Source organism: Rhinoderma darwinii, assembly GCF_050947455.1.
Source record: "Rhinoderma darwinii isolate aRhiDar2 chromosome 11 unlocalized genomic scaffold, aRhiDar2.hap1 SUPER_11_unloc_14, whole genome shotgun sequence".
Taxonomy (NCBI): domain Eukaryota; kingdom Metazoa; phylum Chordata; class Amphibia; order Anura; family Rhinodermatidae; genus Rhinoderma; species Rhinoderma darwinii.
The window spans coordinates 383953-403710 of record NW_027461845.1 but is presented as its reverse complement, the minus strand read 5'-3'; the positions used below and the strand labels follow the sequence as shown (position 1 = coordinate 403710).

General features: G+C 44.5%; 1 long non-coding RNA gene across 2 annotated transcripts; it reads right to left on the bottom strand.

The window, feature by feature from the left end:
* Positions 1–2123: 2123 nt before the first annotated feature.
* Positions 2124–15764, bottom strand: LOC142698005 (uncharacterized). Of its 2 annotated transcripts, XR_012865637.1 has the most exons (5): positions 15377–15764; positions 6590–6824; positions 5794–5996; positions 4415–4509; positions 2124–2628 (listed from the first exon to the last, which is right to left on the bottom strand). It is a non-coding gene; the product is annotated as an uncharacterized LOC142698005 (long non-coding RNA). The 2 variants fall into 2 exon arrangements; XR_012865638.1 differs by lacking the exons at positions 6590–6824; positions 15377–15764 and adding an exon at positions 6136–6576.
* Between the last annotated feature and the right edge of the window lie 3994 nt (positions 15765–19758).

Here is a 19758-nt window from a genome sequence, read left to right as displayed (position 1 = left end):
ATGGGACTGTTAATCAGTGGATACAACAACTGGGGTAATACTATCATTTTATTTACGGCTATTCGATCTGCCATAGAAGGGGGTAACCTATTCCATATCTTAATTTTTGGGTGAGAATTTTGTAGCGGTTGTCTATCCACGTAGGGTAGTCTCTTCAATCAACCCATCGGGTTGACCACCAGATCATGGGCGCAGGGGATTTAACAGGAGAGTAATGGCTGTTTTTTCATTTCAAAACATTCCATGCAACGAGTTTAATTTCTCGGACAATCCTTTTAAGGAAATATTTATTGGGGCACAATGCACCATTTCTGGGCGCTGTATCCAATGTTTATCTGGACAGTCGCCTGGTTATTTTTCTGGACTTTGTATGCACTATTTACCTGGATGCTGGGTAATAATTATGTGAGTTAGAAACAGGCGGACCTGCAATCTCATCAACATTGTCCTTTCCTCATAAAATGTTCTTCTTGAGACATCTGATGGATTACTCTGAAAATATGGTGTACGTGCCAATCAAGGTCCAAAGGTTGACATACTCAATGGCCTCCAGGATCTGAATTATACCTTTTTCTTTCACTAACCCATTTCTCTAGGAGTCATATATAAAGGTTGGATCTATGGAGCCCAGATGAGCTACATTAGCAACTTTGAAAGAGCAGCCTCAGAGATATTCAGCTCCAGGATGGTCTGTGCCAGATAAGTAGTAGTTCAGAACGCACTGGACGATGTAGGTGCACGAATAGGCTCCCAACCCAATCGTAGTCAAAATAAGTATTCGGCACACAAAGCTGAAGTTTAAAGAAGAAATCTTGATTTTATTTCAAGTGGTTGTAGATGACAGAGGCTAAGGCTGGGTTCACACGAGCATGTTACGTCCGTAGTAGACGGAAAGTATTTCATCCGCAAGTCCCGGACCGAACACACTGCAGAGAGCCGGGCTCCTGGCATCATAGATATGTACGATGCTAGGAGTCCCTGCCTCGCTGCAGGACAACTGTCCCGTACTGTAATCATGTTTTCAGTACGGGACAGTAGTTCCACGCAGAGGCAGGGACTCCTATCATCATACATAACTATGATACTAGGAGCCCGGCTCCCTGCAGAGTGTTCGGTCTGGGACTTGCGGCCGAAATACGTTCCTTCCATTACGGACATAACATGCTCGTGTGAACTCAGCCTTAGTGCGACGCTTCGGTCATTACATGACCTTCATCAGGCAAGGTGCCGTTCTGGTTGCTGGTACATACAGTAGTTGGCGCTTCGTTCCGAATGGCGGCTGACCACTGTAGTTGGCGCACTTGAGATTTCTTAAAACTTTAGCTTTGAGTGCCGAATACTTATTTTGGTCTGTGTCAGATGTTAGGGATGAAGTCTACAACTGGCCAGACCACATATCTTTCCTTCGCTCTGGAAATATAGGACAGTCCACGAGGCAGCACATCATGTCTGGTCAATTCCCCTACTACTCTGTACACTAACATCTTCAAAAGAGAAGAGGAAGGTGCAGATGTGACGTTCAGGTTAGGTATTTGCAGTATTGAAGTTGTATTGTGCTCCCCTTGGAGCGCTGTGCAAAGGCAAAACTCCTTTATTGGCATGATGTGTAGATGGTTGGTACTCTATTTGGGTGTGCAGGCTTACTTTTTTGTGTGCTCACTTGGCTAGGTCAGCATTAATGAGTGAAATGTATACAGTACCTTAGGAAAATACAGTGTGAGAAAAAGATGTTAACAGGAGCGCTCCCTAGGGTAATACCTTGAAAAAAAATGTAAATTAGTCTTCCCACCTTTTAAACCTCTTGGTTGATAAGAACATCGACTGGATGCAGTTGTCTCTCTTTTTGTAGCTTCTTGTTCTTCTGACACGGAGTACAGTATGTCTCAGGCTGGGGGATCTCTTTGCTGGACTTTGTTGTATGGTGGTGTACGTTCGTCCTGATTATGACCTCTGTTTTTGTAGCAGGAAGATGTCTTTCTTGTTTGGATGTTACTCCACGGGTTACCCAGCCTACTCATTCTTCAATGAATCAGTGACCATGTCCACAATTGATTACACAGGTATAATATAGATTTCATGATTGTTCTTTGGAATTAAAACAAATTATTTTTATGTATTTGTCTATCCATTTTTATTAGAAATACAATAAATACATTGAGGTATGTTTTTATTGACATGTGTTGCTATCAGCCAGACAGGAAAAAAATATGGATGGCCTTGGGAATCTGTAGGGGCAGCTGTTCTACAGGAAAGGGAGTGCAGAGACCCTACCAAACAGGACGAGGGGAGGAAGTCCATTGCCGGGCATCTGAAGAGACTTGCCATTAAACACCCAAAACCATTGTACTTCACCGCAGCCCTGCAAATCATGGACAAGGCTTCATTTTCAAAGACTTCTGGACAGTTGTCTTTTAATTGGATGGATCTTAAAATCCCCTTCTGGACAGTGGGGGATGGGAAGGAGGAGGTGTGGACGGATGACGTTCCGGCATTCTTAGATGGACATTAGTGGTTCATATCTGCTGCCTCTTTAGCTTTCAGGCCTTGATCTGGCACATCCCTTTCCATGGCTGACGTTCTCGACACCGGGGCTTCCTCCTGCTGATGTACGGTACATTCCCTTCAGTTCTGAAACAAGAATAAATAAAATGTCCTAGTGAAGAGTTGCTCTCTTGAAGATATTCCCCGTGACCCACACCAAGACCCTTTGTCTGCCAGGTAGGTAGGTAGTGCGTTCTATGTTCAACTAAGATACAAAATTCACAAGTAAATCTGCTCAACTAAGATGCGGTTAACACAAAGGTTTCAAAACGGGGACAGATAGGGCGCCAAGTGATGGTAGAATTTTATTTAAATACACGTTTCTGGCACGACTGGTCCCTTTATCTGATCTTAACCTGACGAAGGGACCAGTCAAGTTTAGTCCCGGACCTGTCCGGTCCAGAAACACAGTCAAAATAAAATGGGCTTTACTTTACTGTCCCCGTGTGAAGTATTTGTGTTACCCGCCGCTTACCAATTTTTAAAGGGGAACTCCAAGAAAAATTTGCCATGCAATCAAAGGCGCAGTGCCCACCCAAACTACATCGCAGGATTTTATTTAAAAAATTAGCTGTTATCTATTGGATTACTCCAATATGTAAAGGCCAATATCACTAACAGCTCCTGGCTCAGCCAGCAGAGGTGGGGTCCGGAGCCGAATGGGACCCAGAGCTGCTGAAGGAGCGGGAAGCACATAAAGGGGATTTGTCCGGGGTCTGAATACATTTTAGGGTTTGGTATTAAAGGGGTTTTCCAGGCTTTATAAAAATTGTAATTCAAACTGAAAATTGCACCATTTAGCAAATACCCACCTTCTAATTCTCTGCGGCTCCAGTGCCGGCGGTTCACAATCCCCTGCCGGCCTGTTTACATAGGCTGGACCAGTGATGTCCCGTATCGGCACATGATCGCACTAGTCAATCACTGGCCACAGTGGTCACGTGCCATACTTACTTAGATCACTTCTGCAGGCGATACCCTCCCTCTATACTGTCCTTACTGCATGGTTTTTATAGTGAGGACAGAATACAGGGAATATCTGGTACACAAAGACTTTGTGCTGTCAGTGCAGGCAGAATAAAGCTGACATGGTGACCATGTAATGTTTTCTATGTACTACTACTCCCTGTACTGACTGATAGTAGAGAGAATGGACTAAGCTGAAGGATTCCCGACTCTTATCAATTCTTTAAATAGGGAATATGCCCTGAATACTAACCCCAAATTTATATTACATTCATAGTAGGGCAGATTTACTATTCAAATTGAGCCAGAATTATGGCGTGCATGTTGTGCGCCATATTTATTAATTGTTTTAGACACATTTTGCGGCGTTCTTGACAAGGGGTGTGGCCTAGAATAAAGGGGCGTGTCTTAAACTAAGCCAACCAAGAGGTGGTATAAGGAAGAGAAAAGTGTCTAACATGTCTAGTAAAATCTATCATACATCGTGCACCACTGTGATAAATTTGGCGCAGTTTCTGACTTCCTTGTATCAGTTTACACTGTGTAAAACTCAGATAGTTTTAGGCCCCATGCACACTAACTTATTTTTGCGGCCGCAATTCACCCGCAAATCTGCAGGTGAATTGCGGCCCCATTCATTTCAATGGGCCCATGCACACGACCTTGGTTTCCACGGTCCGTGCATTGCCCAGGAACCGGGACCGCAAAAACAACGGACATGTCTTATTACGGTCGTGTTTTGCGGTACAGGCTCATAGAAAATAATGCACGCGGTCATATGCACGGCCCGCGATTTGTGGGCGGCCGTGGGTGACACTCCGCGGACGTACGAGCCGTAAGTCACAGTCAATGCACCTCACTACGGTCGTGTGCATGAGGCCTTAGTAAATCTGCCCCATGGTAATACCAGTGACAGCCCGCTCTTTCCCGGTGGGGTACAGTCCTCCGCACATCTTCATCCACGTCTCATCTTGTCTGTGCCGGATACTTTTCTCCTTATACCTGAGAAGTAACAAAAATAACATCAGAAATGAAAAAAACACAAAGTATTTCTCCCCATTTCTAATAATAACATTTCCTGCAGGTGAATAATGGAAAATATAAAGATATAAATATATTCAGGCCTATGTGTCTGTCCAGGGGGTCAGTGAGGGTCCTGCCTGTTATATGGGGGGAGGTCTCGCTGCACAATAACGGGGGGGGGGAAATGTCTGTACATCAATATATATTTGTCTCTAGGAGCCCCTACAAAGTCTCAGTGAGGGGCCTGTCTGTTATACGGGGGGAGATCTCGCTGCACAATAACGGGGGGGGGGGGGAAATGTCTGTACATCAATATATATTTGTCTCTAGGAGCCCCTACAAAGTCTCAGTGAGGGGCCTGCCTGTTATATGGGGGGAGGTCTCGCTGCACAATAACGGAGGGGAAAATGTCTGTACATCAATATATATTTGTCTCTAGGAGCCCCTACAAAGTCTCAGTGAGGGTCCTGTCTGTTATACGGGGGGAGCTTGTATACAGCGTTAGTAACACGCATGTCACTCCAGTATAGATATTTTGGGTGCGGGTTCTTCGCCCCCACTGTCCATAGTTTAATTAACACCTTAAGAAAATGGATCATCACCAAGAAGTTTTATTTAAAGGGGTACTCCCATCTTACTATTTCTCTGGGACTCACACCGATGTGGAAAACGGAGGTCTCTCCCTGACCCTGTCCTGCTTTGTTCCCAGATCCCTGTCCCGTCTAATGGCTGCTGATTCCAGGTGGAGAATGACTTGGGAAAGGCCTCGCACGTCCCTCTCTCTATTCTGTTCTATGGAAGTTTCGGAAACAGCTGAGCGCTGTTGAACTATTTGTGTAACTCCCATAGTACAGAACGGAGAGATCTGCGTGCATGCGCATAGGTGGATATCACATAAACGTCTGAGATGGAGAAAACCCTCTAAAGAGATTATTTCATTAAAGGGGTTGTACATAATCAGAAAAATAGAGCTGACGTCTTCCAAAAACAGAGCCAGACCTGTCCACAGGTGATGTGCGGTGTGTGGACAGCTTAGCCCTATACATTTCAATACAGAAAAGCTGCAATACCACACACAGCCTCTGGACAGAGGTGGCGCAGAGCTTCCATTTGGGTCATAGAGAGGGTCTCCAGCGTGATACCCCCTCTATGATATCTAAATACCCTTATAGGGCATTTCAGGTGTAACCAGAAGTTAAGGTGATACAAAAAAATATTCCATACATGAGATTTCCTTAATGGAGATATTGTAACAATAATTACTGAAAATATGTAATTGACTTTTTCCTCCATTGTAGGAATAGAACCCGAGAAGCCACGTTTTGGACTACGGAACAGTCGATCCTCCGGATGAAATGCTGTGTGGTTGGAGCGCAGTCCCAGGAGCGCTGGTGTTGTTGTGCTGATCCATGTTCTTCTTATCTGGAGCTTGTATACAGAACACGCGATCCTTCTGGTCCGACCTACTAACATATATAAGCACAGCCTAAACACACACGTAATTATATATAATGACATCACATTAACATAACATTACTATGTATCAGCCCTGATACGTCAGTCTCATCATATTTCTGGGGTCCCCGCACACAGGATATACGTTACCTCCTGTGATGATGTCACTTCCTGTATTTCCTGTATGACATGGCTGCTCTTCCTCTTCCCGTTTCCCTCTCTGATGTATTTCCTCTTCCTGTGTGATAAGACGTGTGCTGTTACCTCCTGTGATGATGTCACTTCCTGTATTTCCTGTATGACATGGCTGCTCTTCCTCTTCCCGTTTCCCTCTCTGATGTATTTCCTCTTCCTGTGTGATAAGACGTGTGCTGTTACCTCCTGTGATGATGTCACTCCCTGTATTTCCTGTATGACATGGCTGCTCTTCCTCTTCCTGTTTCCTTTCTGATGTATTTCCTCTTCCTGTGTGATAAGACGTGTGCTGTTACCTCCTGTGATGATGTCACTCCCTGTATTTCCTGTATGACATGGCTGCTCTTCCTCTTCCTGTTTCCTTTCTGATGTATTTCCTCTTCCTGTGTGATAAGACGTGTGCTGTTACCTCCTGTGATGATGTCACTTCCCTGTATTTCCTGTATGACATGGCTGCTCTTCCTCTTCCTGTTTCCCTTTCTGATGTATTTCCTCTTCCTGTGTGATAAGACGTGTGCTGTTACCTCCTGTGATGATGTCACTTCCCTGTATTTCCTGTATGACATGGCTGCTCTTCCTCTTCCTGTTTCCTTTCTGATGTATTTCCTCTTCCTGTGTGATAAGACGTGTGCTGTTGCCTCCTGCTGTGTATAACACGAGATGTAACATGTCTTATAAAACATGTCAATAATAATCACAGAAAGCAAAAAAGATTTTGTTCATTTCCATTCACATCAATGGTTATTTGTTTGCAGCCGTTTTTCTGAGCCGTACTTGTCTGTTTTTAGAATCAACTACAGGGAGATTTGAGATGTGGTTTGAGAATTTCTTTCCTATGTAAATGCCACCCATAAGGACAGCTAAGAAGCCTCAGTTATCAGCGAGCGACCCCATCATTAGAGTAAGCAGAGTGCCCCCATACAGTGCCAGCAGAGTATTGTCCCTTAACCCCTTCCCTCTTTAGCCACTTTTGACCTTCCTGACAGAGCCTCATTTTTCAAATCTGACATGTGTCACTTTATGTGGTAATAACTCCGGAATGCTTTCACCTATCCAAGCGATTCTGAGATTGTTTTCTCGTGACACATTGGACTTTAAGTTACTGGCAAAATTTGCTCGATATGTTCAGTATTTAATTGTGAAAAACACCAAAATTTAGCGAAAAATTGCAAAAATTAGCATTTTTCCCAATTTAAATGTATCTGCTTGTAAGACAGATGCTTATACCACACAAAATTGTTGCTAATTAACATCCCCCATATGTCTACTTTAGATTGGCATCGTTTTTTGAACATCATTTTATTTTTCTATGACGTTACAAGGCTTAGAACTTTAGCAGCAATTTCTCACATTTTCAAGAAAATTTCAAAAGGCCATTTTTACAGGGGCCAGTTCAGTTGTGAAGTGGTTTTGAGGGCCTTATATATTAGAAACCCCCAAAAAGTAACCCCATTTTAAAAACTTCACCCCTCAAAGTATTCAAAACAGCATTTAGAAAATGTCTTAACCCTTTACACATTTCACAGGAATTAAAGCAAAGTAGAGGTGAAATTTACAAATTTCATATTTTTTTGCAGAAATAAATTTTTAGTACAATTTTTTTTATAACACAGAAGGTTTTACCAGAGAAATGCAACTCAATATTTATTGCCCAGATTCTGCAGTTTTAGGAAATATCCCACATGTGGCCGTAGCGTGCTACTGGACTGAAACACCGGCCTCAGAAGCAAAGGAATACCTAGTGGATTTTGGGGCCTTATTTTTGTTAGAATCAATTTTAGGCACCATGCCAGGTTTGAAGGGCTCTTGCAGTGCCAAAACAGTCAAAATCCCCCAAAAGTGACCCCATCTGGGAAACTACACACCTCAAGGAAATTATCTAGGGGTACAGTGAGCATTTTGACCGCACAGTTTTTTTACAGAAATTATTGGAAGTAGACCGTGAAAATTAAAATCAACATTTCTTCAAAGAAAATGTAGGTTTAGCGATTTTTTTTCTCATTTCCACAAGAACTAAAGGAGAAAAATTTGTAAAGCAATTTCTCCCGAGTAAAACAATACCCCACATGTGGTAATAAACGGTTGTTTGGAGACACGGCAGGGCTGAGAAGGGAAAGAGCGCTATTTGGCTTTTGGAGCTCAAGTTTAGCAGGAATGGTTTGCGGAGGCCATGTCACATTTACAAAGCCCCTGAGGGGACAAAACAGTGGAAACCCCCCACAAGTGACCCCATTTTGGAAACTACACCCATTGAGTAAATTACCTAGGGGTATAGTGAGCGTTTTGACCCAACAGGTTTTTTGCATAAATAATTGGAAATAGGCCCTGAAAATGACAATCTACATTTTTTCAAAGAAAATGTAGGTTTAGCTAATTTTTTCTCATTTCCACAAGGACTGAAGGAGAAAAAGCACCGTAAAATTTGTAAACCAATCTCTCCCGAGTAAAACAATACCCCACATGTGGTAATAAACGGTTGTTTGGACACACGGCAGGGCTGAGAAGGGAAAGAGCGCTATTTGGCTTTTGGAGCTCAAGTTTAGCAGGAATGGTTTGCGGAGGCCATGTCACATTTACGAAGTCCCTGAGGAGACAAAACAGTGGAAACCCCCCACAAGTGACCACATTTTGGAGACTACACCCATTGAGGAAATTATCTAGGGGTATAGTGAGCGATTTGACCCCACAGGTTTTTTGCAGAAATTATTGGAAGTAGGCCCTGAAAATAAAAATCTACATTTTTTCAAAGAAAATGTAGGTTTAGCTTATTTTTACTCATTTCCACAAGGACTGAAGGAGAAAAAGCACCACAAAATTTGTAAAGCAATTTCTCCCGAGTAAAACAATACCCCACATGTGGTAATAAACAGCTGTTTGGAGACACGGCGTGGCTTAGAAGGGAAAGAGCGCTATTTGGCTTTTGGAGATCACATTGAGCAGGAATGGTTTGCGGCGGCCATGTCACATTTGCAAAGCCCCTGAGGGGAAAAAACAATGAAAACGCCCAAAAAGTGACTCCATTTAGGAAACTACACCTCTTGAGGAATTCATCTAGGGGCGTAGTGAGGATTTTGACCCCACAGATGTTTCATAGAATTGATTAGAATTGGGCAGTGAAAATAAAAACAATCCTTTTTCTTCAATAAGACGTAGCTTTAGCGCACATTTTTTCATTTTCACAACAAATAAAGGAAAAAAAAGAACCCAACATTTGTAAAGCAATTTCTACCGAGTACGGCAATATCCCACATGTGGTCATAAACTGCTGTTTGGGCAAACGGCAGGGCTCAGAAGGGAAGGACCGCCATTTGGAGTGCAGATGTTGCTGGATTGGTTTTCGGGCGCCTGTGGGCCCAAAACAGTGGAAACCCCCCAGAAGTGACCCAATTTTGGAAACTACACCCCTCAATGCATTTACCTAGGGGTGTAGTGAGCATGTTAACCCTGCAGGTGTTTTGTAGAAATTAGTGTGAACTCGATGTTGCAGAGTGAAAATGGGATTTTTTCCACAGATATGTGGACAATATGTGGTGCCCGGCTTGTGCCACCATAACAAGACAGCTCTCTAATTATTATGCTGGGTTTCCTGGTTTTAGAAACATCCTACATGTGGCCCTAATCTCTTGCCTGGACAGTCGACCAGGCTCAGGAGTGAAAGCGTACCATGTAAAATTGAGGCCTAATTTGGCGATTTACAAAGTATTGGTTCACAACTGCAGAGGCTCAGATGTGAAATAATAAAAATAAACCCCTGAGAAGTGACCCCCACTATGGAAACTGCACCCCTCAAGGCATTTGTTAAGGGGTGTAGTGAGCATTTTCACCCCACGTGTCTTTTCCATAAATGAATGCTCTGTGGATGGTGCAAATTAAAAATTTATATTTTTCTCTAGATATGCCATTCAGTGGCAAATATGTCGTGCCCAGCTTATGCCACTGGAGACACACACCCCAAAAATTGCTAAAAGGGTTCTCCCGGGTATGACGATGCCATATATGTGGAAGGAAACTGCTGTTTGGGCACGCTGTAGGGTTCAGATGGGAGGAAATGCCATTTGGCTTTTGGAGCGCAGAATTTGCTTGGTAATATTTTTGTTTGGAGTCTTACTGGTGTTTCCGTTTATAATGTGGGGCATATGTAAGCGGGGCGGAGTATATAAGGGGCATAGTCAGGTGGTATAATAATGGGGTAAAAAAAAACAATAAAATGATCCATAGATGTGTGTTACGCTGTGAAGCAATCCTTTCTACACAGGCCAGTGTCGCACTGATATATGGCGTCCTTTATTATCCCCCTTTTGGTCCACACTCCGCGCCTTTGCAGTTTGGGGAATTTTGCTGTGAAGTGTTGTCCTGGTATAATACGGGCACCGTCGCTTCCAGCGGATATGTTTGGGCCCTCCCTTTCCTGGTTCCCTAATTTTAGGTCCTTGATAAATCGCCTCTTCAAACAGAAGAAATGTTCCCCTCGGGCACAACTGCATATTTTTTTATTTCCTGACTTATTGGAGCCATAACTAATTTTATTTTTCATAGACGTAGCGGTATGAGGGCTGGGTGGTTGCGGGACGAGCTGTAGTTATTATTGGTACCATTTTGGGGTACATGCAACTTTTTGATCACCTTTTATCCTATTTTTTGGAAGGCCAGGTAAACAAAAAAACGCAATTCTGGCATAGCTTTTTTTTATACAGTGTTCACCATGCGTTATAAATTACATGTTACCTTCATTCTGCGGGTCAGTACGATTCCGGCGATACCTAATTTATAGAACTTTTTTATGTTTTACAACTTTTTGCACAATAAAATTACTTCTGTAAAAATAATGTATTTTTTCTGTCGCCAAGTTGTGAGAACCATAACTTTTTACTTTTTTTGTCGACGGAGGTGTATGAGGGCTTGTTTTTTGCGAGACGAGCTATAGTTTTTATAGGTACCATTTTTGGATACGTGCGACTTTTTGATCACTTTTTATTCCAATATTTGTAGGGCAAAGTGACTAAAAAACAGAAACTCTGGTAACGTTTTTTACGTTTTTTTTACGCTGTTCACCGCGTGCAATAAATAATATAATATTTTGATACCTCAGGTCGTTACGGACTTGATAAGTGTAAAAGGGCGATTGTGTTTTATTTGATTACTTGAAACTTTTATTGTTTTCAAACTTTTATTTTTTGCACTTTTTTTTACACTTTTTTTACACTTTTTCTCAAGTCCCACTAGGGGACTTGAAGGTCCAACGGTCAGATTTTTTTTTTTCTAATACATTGCACTACCTATGTAGTGCAATGTATTAGATCTGTCAGTCATTCACTGACAGCAAGCCGATTAGGCTTCGCCTCCCGGCGGGGCCTAAATCGGCTTCCGTAATGGCAGAGCAGGAGACCATTGTGTCTCCTGTTGCCATAACAGCAGTCGCCAGTCCTGATTGCCTGTCAGGGCTGGCGATCTGCTAGTAACCGCTACGATGCAGCAATCGCTTTCGATTGCTGCATCGAAGGGGTTAATGGCAGGGATCGGAGCTAGCTCCGGTTCCTGCCGTTACAGGTGGATGTCAGCTGTACAGTACAGCTGACTTCCACCGCTGATGACGCCGGATCAGCTCCTGACCCGGCGCCATCTTGCCGGCAGCTACGGAAGCCGATCAGGCTCCGCCGCCGGGCGGATCTTGACCGGCTTCGGTGCTAGGCAAACCGGGAGGCCAGTATTAGGCCTCCGGTTGCCATTGCAGCCACCGGAACCCCGGCAATTTCATTACTGGGGTTCCGATGAGCTGCAAACACCTTAAGTGCAGCGATCGCGTTTGAGCGCTGCACTTAAGGGGTTAATGGCGGGGATCGAAGCTAATTTCGGTCCCCGCCATTACAGCCGGATGTCAGCTGTAAGATACAGCTGAGATCCGGTGATGATGGCACCGGCTCAGCTTCTGAGCCGGTCCCAAACATTCGGCGTACATGTACGGCAAGATGCGGGAAGTCAATGCTTTCCATGACGTACATGTACGGCAAATGTCGGGAAGGGGTTAAACAGGGCCAGTATACTGCCCCTTCATAAACAACACTACCAGCAGAGACCCCTCAATAACCCATATTGCCAGCAAAGTGCCTCCAATAATTAGTGCCAGCAGACTGCCCCCAATAACCTCTACAAGCAGAGTTCCCACTCACAAATAGTCCCAGCAGACTGCCCCCAATAACCTCTACAAGCAGAGTTCCCCCTCACAAATAGTCCCAGCAAAGTGCCTCCAATAATTAGTGCCAGCAGAGTGCCCCCAATAACCACTACAAGCAGAGTTCCCCCTCACAAATAGTCCCAGCAGACGGCCCCCAATAACCTCTACAAGCAGAGTTCCCCCTCACAAATAGTCCCAGCAGACTGCCCCCAATAACCTCTACAAGCAGAGTTCCCCCTCACAAATAGTCCCAGCAGAGTGCCCCCAATAACCTCTACAAGCAGAGTTCCCCCTCACAAATAGTCCCAGCAGAGTGCCCCCAATAACCACTACAAGCAGAGTTCCCCCTCACAAATAGTCCCAGCAGACTGCCCCCAATAACCTCTACAAGCAGAGTTCCCCCTCACAAATAGTCCCAGCAGACGGCCCCCAATAACCACTACAAGCAGAGTTCCCCCTCACAAATAGTCCCAGCAGACGGCCCCCAATAACCACTACAAGCAGAGTTCCCCCTCACAAATAGTCCCAGCAGAGTGCCTTCCTTTATGCAGCTACATCAAGTAAGATCTTCCCTAGTTTGGAAGTCTCCAGGACAATCTGGGAGAGAAGACAAGTGTGATGTAACCTGGTTGCAGCGTGTAAATGTAGCCTGAAACATCACGTGTAGCCCCTAAGTCTATGTTCACATGTTACATATTTATTGCAGATTTCCATGGTCAAATTGACACATGAAGTATGAATGTGAATAGGGTTCTAGAAAACTCCATAAACTTGCAGCAGTAACAATCTGCAGTAGATGTAATGCAAAGGATGCACAGCCAAATATGCTGCAAAATCCACATGTAATATATGGAGAAATATTAGGCCTAGTTCACACAGAGTTTTTGGAGCGTTTTTGACGTGGAAACCGCATCGAAAACCGCATCAAAAAACGTCCGAAAACTAATCTTATTGATTTCAATGGGAAGCAGAGGCGTTTTTACCACGAGAAAAAAACACTCACAGGAAAAAGCAGCGTCAAGCCCTTTCTTCAAGCGTTTCCGTCTCTGACCTCCCATTGACATCAATGGGAGGCAAAGAAAACGGTTTTCGCAGCATTTTTGCATGCGGTGCTCAATGGCCGTGGTCGAAAAAGGCGTCAAAAAAGAGGCAGAAGGAATTTTGAGGCAGATTTTTCCACCTGCAAAAAACATGGTGTGTAAACAGGGACTTCGTGTCCACATGTGACCTACTCTATCCAATCCCAGCTGTAATTCCAGCCAAGGCTGCCTAAGATGATGTTCACACCCCCCACTTCTCCTGCGGTTTGGCCGCTGCAGCCCGATGAGGAGGGATTATAACTAGAAATTGTGGATATAAAGAACATGCAGAGGTTTCTGTGTGACAGTCTAAGGGCATGACCAGACGTGGCGGAGTTCTGCACACACTGTCCGCATCAATGGCGCACATAATCTGCGTTGCAGATTCTGTCGCGGCTTTGCCTAAAATGGGCATTAAATTGATGCGGACTGGCCGTTGCGTATTGAGGGGGAAAGGGCTTCCCTTCTCTCTATCAGTGCAGGATACAGAGAAGGGACAGCCCTTTCCCTAGTAAAAGAAAAATAAATTCATACTTACCGGCCGTTGTCTTGGTGACGCGTCCCTCTTTCGACATCCAGCCCGACCTCCCTGGATGACGCGGCAGTCTATGTGACCGCTGCAGCCTGTGATTGGCCTGTGATTGGCTGCAGCGGTCACATGGCCTGAAACGTCATCCCGGGAGGCCGGACTGGAGGAAGAAGCAGGGAGTTCTCGGTAAGTATGAACTTCTATTTTTCTTACAGGCTGATGTATATTGTGATCGGAAGTCACTGTCCCGGGTGCAGAAACAGTTACTGCCGATCGCTTAACTCTTTCAGCACCCTGGACAGTGACTATTTACGGACGTCGCCTAGCAACGCTCCCGTAATTACGGGTGCACACACGTAGTCACCCGTAATTACGGGAGCCCCATTGACTTCCTCAGTCTGGCTGTAGACCTAGAGATACATAGGTCCAGCCAGAATGAAGAACTATCATGTTAGTAAAACCAGTACGCTCCGCAGCACACATAACATCTGCGGACTTCATTGCGGAATTTTCACTCTCCATTGAAGTCAATGGAGAAATTCCGCAATGAGTCTGCAACAAGTCCGCTACACGTCCGCAACAGCCAGTGTATGCTGCGGACACCAAATTCCGCACCGCAGCCTATGCTCCGCAGCGGAATTGTCCGCAACGTGTAAACGAACCCAACTAAAAAGCTGTGGAAAGCAATGGAGAAACGTGTACGCTGCGGATTTCTGCTGCGGACTATCCACAGCGGAATTTCAGAGCAATTCCGCCACGTCTGGTCATGCCCTAAGGCTCTGTTCACATCTGCATTGGGGTCCCGTTCTGACGTTCCCGTCAGAAGTTTCCGTCAGAACAGGACCCTGAGCAGACACAAACTGACACCGACGGAAACCAGGGGTTTCCGTTTCCATCACCATTGATTTCAGTAGTCGACTACGCTATTGCTTCCGGCAAAACTACGGGTCCGGTGCACAAAAGAGACAAACGGAAACCACGGGCACCGGCTCCGTCACCATTGAAATCGATGGTGATGGAAACGGAATCCCCTGGTTTTCATCGGTGTCTGCTCAGGGTCCCGTTCTGACGGAAACCTCCGACGGAACGTCTGAACGGGACCCCAACGCAGATGTGAACAGAGCCTAATATGGATGAGAAAGGGGAGGTGGGACTACTCATTGTTTATTATGCCCGGATACTGAACTGGTATTACTAGTATTATACCCTGTTCTATGAACTCTACCCGCTGGAGTACCCCAAAGATGCTTGTACCACTGATCCAGGTGCCATGTGTTTTGTAGTAAAATTTAATTGGTATTTGATTATTTTTTTTACAGTTAATATTTATTAAAAATTAGGTTTTAAAGTCTTTTGCCTGGCAGTGATGGTATGATATTCCATTTTTCATGGATATTATGAGGTGGGACAACTCACCTAACCAGTATGTTCCTGACGGGGGCTGAATGCGTCCATCTCATCAAGTCTCCGATCTCCTGGCAGCTCCACTTTCTACAGATCCTACAATGAAAATCTATGCAAAAAGTTTACACCAAAAAAACAGAAAATTCTACTGCGGAACCAGGATTGTTGTTGTGTGGCAGGGCTGCACCTCGCCCTTCTGCTGCCGGAGGTAAACAGTGAAATAGCGCCCCCACCTGCATCACCATAGAGTGGCCATGTGGGGTAGAGAGAAGATAGCAAAGAAAATATAGAAAACCTTTATGTTTACATGTAGTAGAAATCTATTTAATACAAGTGAATAATATTTATAAAAATCGTAATCACATGCTGCGTTAGGCCTCATTCCCACGACAGGGTTTCCCGGCCGGGTGACGGCTGTTCATAAATCGGCTGGCACCCGGCTGCATTAGGAATAATAGACCCCTAATGGGGCTATTCACACGACCGATTTTTTGACGTCCGGGGAAACCGGCCGTCAAAAAATAGGACATGCTCTATCTTCGGCCGGGTACCCGGCCACCCGGCTCCCATAGAAGTCTATGGGGCCGGGTAATACCCGGCCATCACCGGGATGTGTCCCGAGTGATGGCCGGGTTTTCCGGCGCTTGCGCTCTATCTCCTCCTCCTCACAGCGCAGAGTGCATGTGAGGAGGAGGAGTTGATGCCATTCTGACGAATGGCATCGCTGTACACTGTGTGGCAGGGCCGGGGTGTACAGCAGGTGGAAGGGAGCGCTGCGCTGGCTCCCTTCCCCTGCTTGTTTTAAAAGCGCCCTGGCCCGGCGACACCTTCGATGGCGCCGCGAGCAGCTGCTGCGGCTGCTACTACTGCAGCAACGCCGCTATAGCAGAGCAGGGAGGTATCTCCCCGCTCTGCTATGTGCTAGCCCCACTTTAGCTCCTTGAAGGAGCGGAATCCCCGTGTTTTCGGGGATTCCGCTCCTGGACAGAGCGCTTGATGTCTCTGTCCATATCTGGGCAGTGACATCAGGGGAAACTCCTGAAGCGGAATCCCCGAACACATGGGGATTCCCCTTCAGGAGTTGCCGCTGATGTCACTGTCCAAATCTGCCCGGCCCGGCACGGATGCAAAACTTTATGCAAACCGGCCGGGCAGAATGGCCGATTTTACCGGCCGGCACTCGGGCTTGGGCGCGACCCGGTCGTGTGAATCCCGCCTTAGTCCTCATTCACACGACAGGGTCCGAGTGTCGGGCGGGAAAATTTTCCCGGCCGGTTTGCATCCGTTCCGGGCCGTGTTGCCGTTTTTACCGCCCGATTTGCATCCGGTTTTTTCCCTGATCGTTTTTTAATCGGATTAATTTTTTGCACTTTACTTATTATTTTATTACTATGGTCTGTCCCTCAAAGGTCAAAAAAGACCTTTTTGGAACTTTTAATATTTTTTTTCTTTCTTTTACACCATGTTTTTCCCTGTAACTGGAGCTGCACAGCAGCCCCAGTTACAGGGGAAATCAGCCCTCTCACAGTGACGATTGTCACTAATAGGACTGTGCTAGGTCTAGTAAGACCCAGCAGCAGCCTGCCACTAACGGCACCCGGCGATCATGTGACCAGTCACATGATCACCGGGAGGAATAGAGACAGCGCCGCTGCTGCTGCCTCTATTCCTGTACACAGCGTTCATTGAGCGTTGTGTAAAAAGACATCGTAGAAGACAGAAGCAGTGAAAGCTGCTTCTATCCTCTCCTCAGGGTCCCCGGCAGTCACTGACAGCCGGAGACCCGACATTCAGCTGCCCGATCGCGCGGGCAGCAAGTTAAAACCCGAGCCGTAAAAAGTCTATGGCTCGGGTTTTAAGGACCCTGCCGTAAAAACACAGCCATCGGTCGGGAACCGTAACAAGCAGGGGAAGGGAGCCAGCGCAGCGCTCCCTTCCACCTGCTGTACATCCCGACCCTGCCACACAGGATCTCCAGCGTAACCATTCGTCCGAATGGCATCAACTCCTCCTCCTCACATGCACTCTGCACTGTGAGGAAAAGAGAGTGCGCGAGCGACGGTTGACCCGGCCATCACTCGGGACACATTCCGGTGATGGCCGTGTATTACCCGGCCCCATAGACTTCTATGGGAGCCGGGCGGCCGGGTATCCGGCCGAAAATAGGGCATGTCCCATTTTTTGACGGCCGGTTTTCCTGGCCCGTCAAAAAATTGGTCGTGTGAATAGCCCCATTAGGGGTCTATTATTCCTAACGCAGCCGGGTGCTGGCCGATATATGAACGGCCGGCACCCGGCCGGGAAACCCTGCCGTGTGAATCCCGCCTTAATTCTGCAGTGTATTACTGACATACCTACCTACCTGCACTAATTATATTACACTCATACATTATATACCTACCTGCACTAATTATATTACACTCATACATTATATACCTACCTGCACTCACTATATTACACTCATATATTATATACCTACCTGCACTCACTATATTACACTCATCCATTATATACCTACCTGCACTCATTATATTACACTCATCCATTATATACCTACCTGCACTCATTATATTACACTCATCCATTATATACCTACCTGCACTCACTATATTACACTCATACATTATATACCTACCTGCACTCATTATATTACACTCATACATTATATACCTACCTGCACTCACTATATTACACTCATCCATTATATACCTACCTGCACTCATTATATTACACTCATCCATTATATACCTACCTGCACTCATTATATTACACTCATACATTATATACCTACCTGCACTCATTATATTACACTCATACATTATATACCTACCTGCACTCACTACATTACACTCATCCATTATATACCTACCTGCACTCACTATATTACACTCATACATTATATACCTACCTGCACTCATTATATTACACTCATATATTATATACCTACCTGCACTCACTATATTACACTCATCCATTATATACCTACCTGCACTCATTATATTACACTCATCCATTATATACCTACCTGCACTCATTATATTACACTCATCCATTATATACCTACCTGCACTCATTATATTACACTCATCCATTATATACCTACCTGCACTCACTATATTACACTCATACATTATATACCTACCTGCACTCACTATATTACACTCATCCATTATATACCTACCTGCACTCATTATATTACACTCATCCATTATATACCTACCTGCACTCATTATATTACACTCATCCATTATATACCTACCTGCACTCATTATATTACACTCATCCATTATATACCTACCTGCACTCATTATATTACACTCATCCATTATATACCTACCTGCACTCACTATATTACACTCATCCATTATATACCTACCTGCACTCACTATATTACACTCATCCATTATATACCTACCTGCACTCATTATATTACACTCATACATTATATACCTACCTGCACTCATTATATTACACTCATACATTATATACCTACCGGCACTCATTATATTACACTCATCCATTATATACCTACCTGCACTCATTATATTACACTCATCCATTATATACCAACCTGCACTTATTATATTACACTCATACATTATATACCTACCTGCACTCACTATATTACACTCATCCATTATATACCTACCTGCACTCATTATATTACACTCATACATTATATACCTACCTGCACTCATTATATTACACTCATCCATTATATACCTACCTGCACTCATTATATTACACTCATCCATTATATACCTACCTGCACTCATTATATTACACTCATCCATTATATACCTACCTGCACTCATTATATTACACTCATCCATTATATACCTACCTGCACTCACTATATTACACTCATACATTATATACCTACCTGCACTCACTATATTACACTCATCCATTATACACCTACCTGCACTCATTATATTACACTCATACATTATATACATACCTGTACTCTTTATATTACACTCATCCATTATATACCTACCTGCACTCATTATATTACACTCATCCATTATATACCTACCTGCACTCATTATATTACACTCATCCATTATATACCTACCTGCACTCATTATATTACACTCATACATTATATACCTACCTGCACTCATTATATTACACTCATCCATTATATACCTACCTGCACTCATTATATTACACTCATCCATTATATACCTACCTGCACTCATTATATTACACTCATCCATTATATACCTACCTGCACTCATTATATTACACTCATCCATTATATACCTACCTGCACTCATTATATTACACTCATCCATTATATACCTACCTGCACTCACTATATTACACTCATCCATTATATACCTACCTGCACTCATTATATTACACTCATACATTATATACCTACCTGC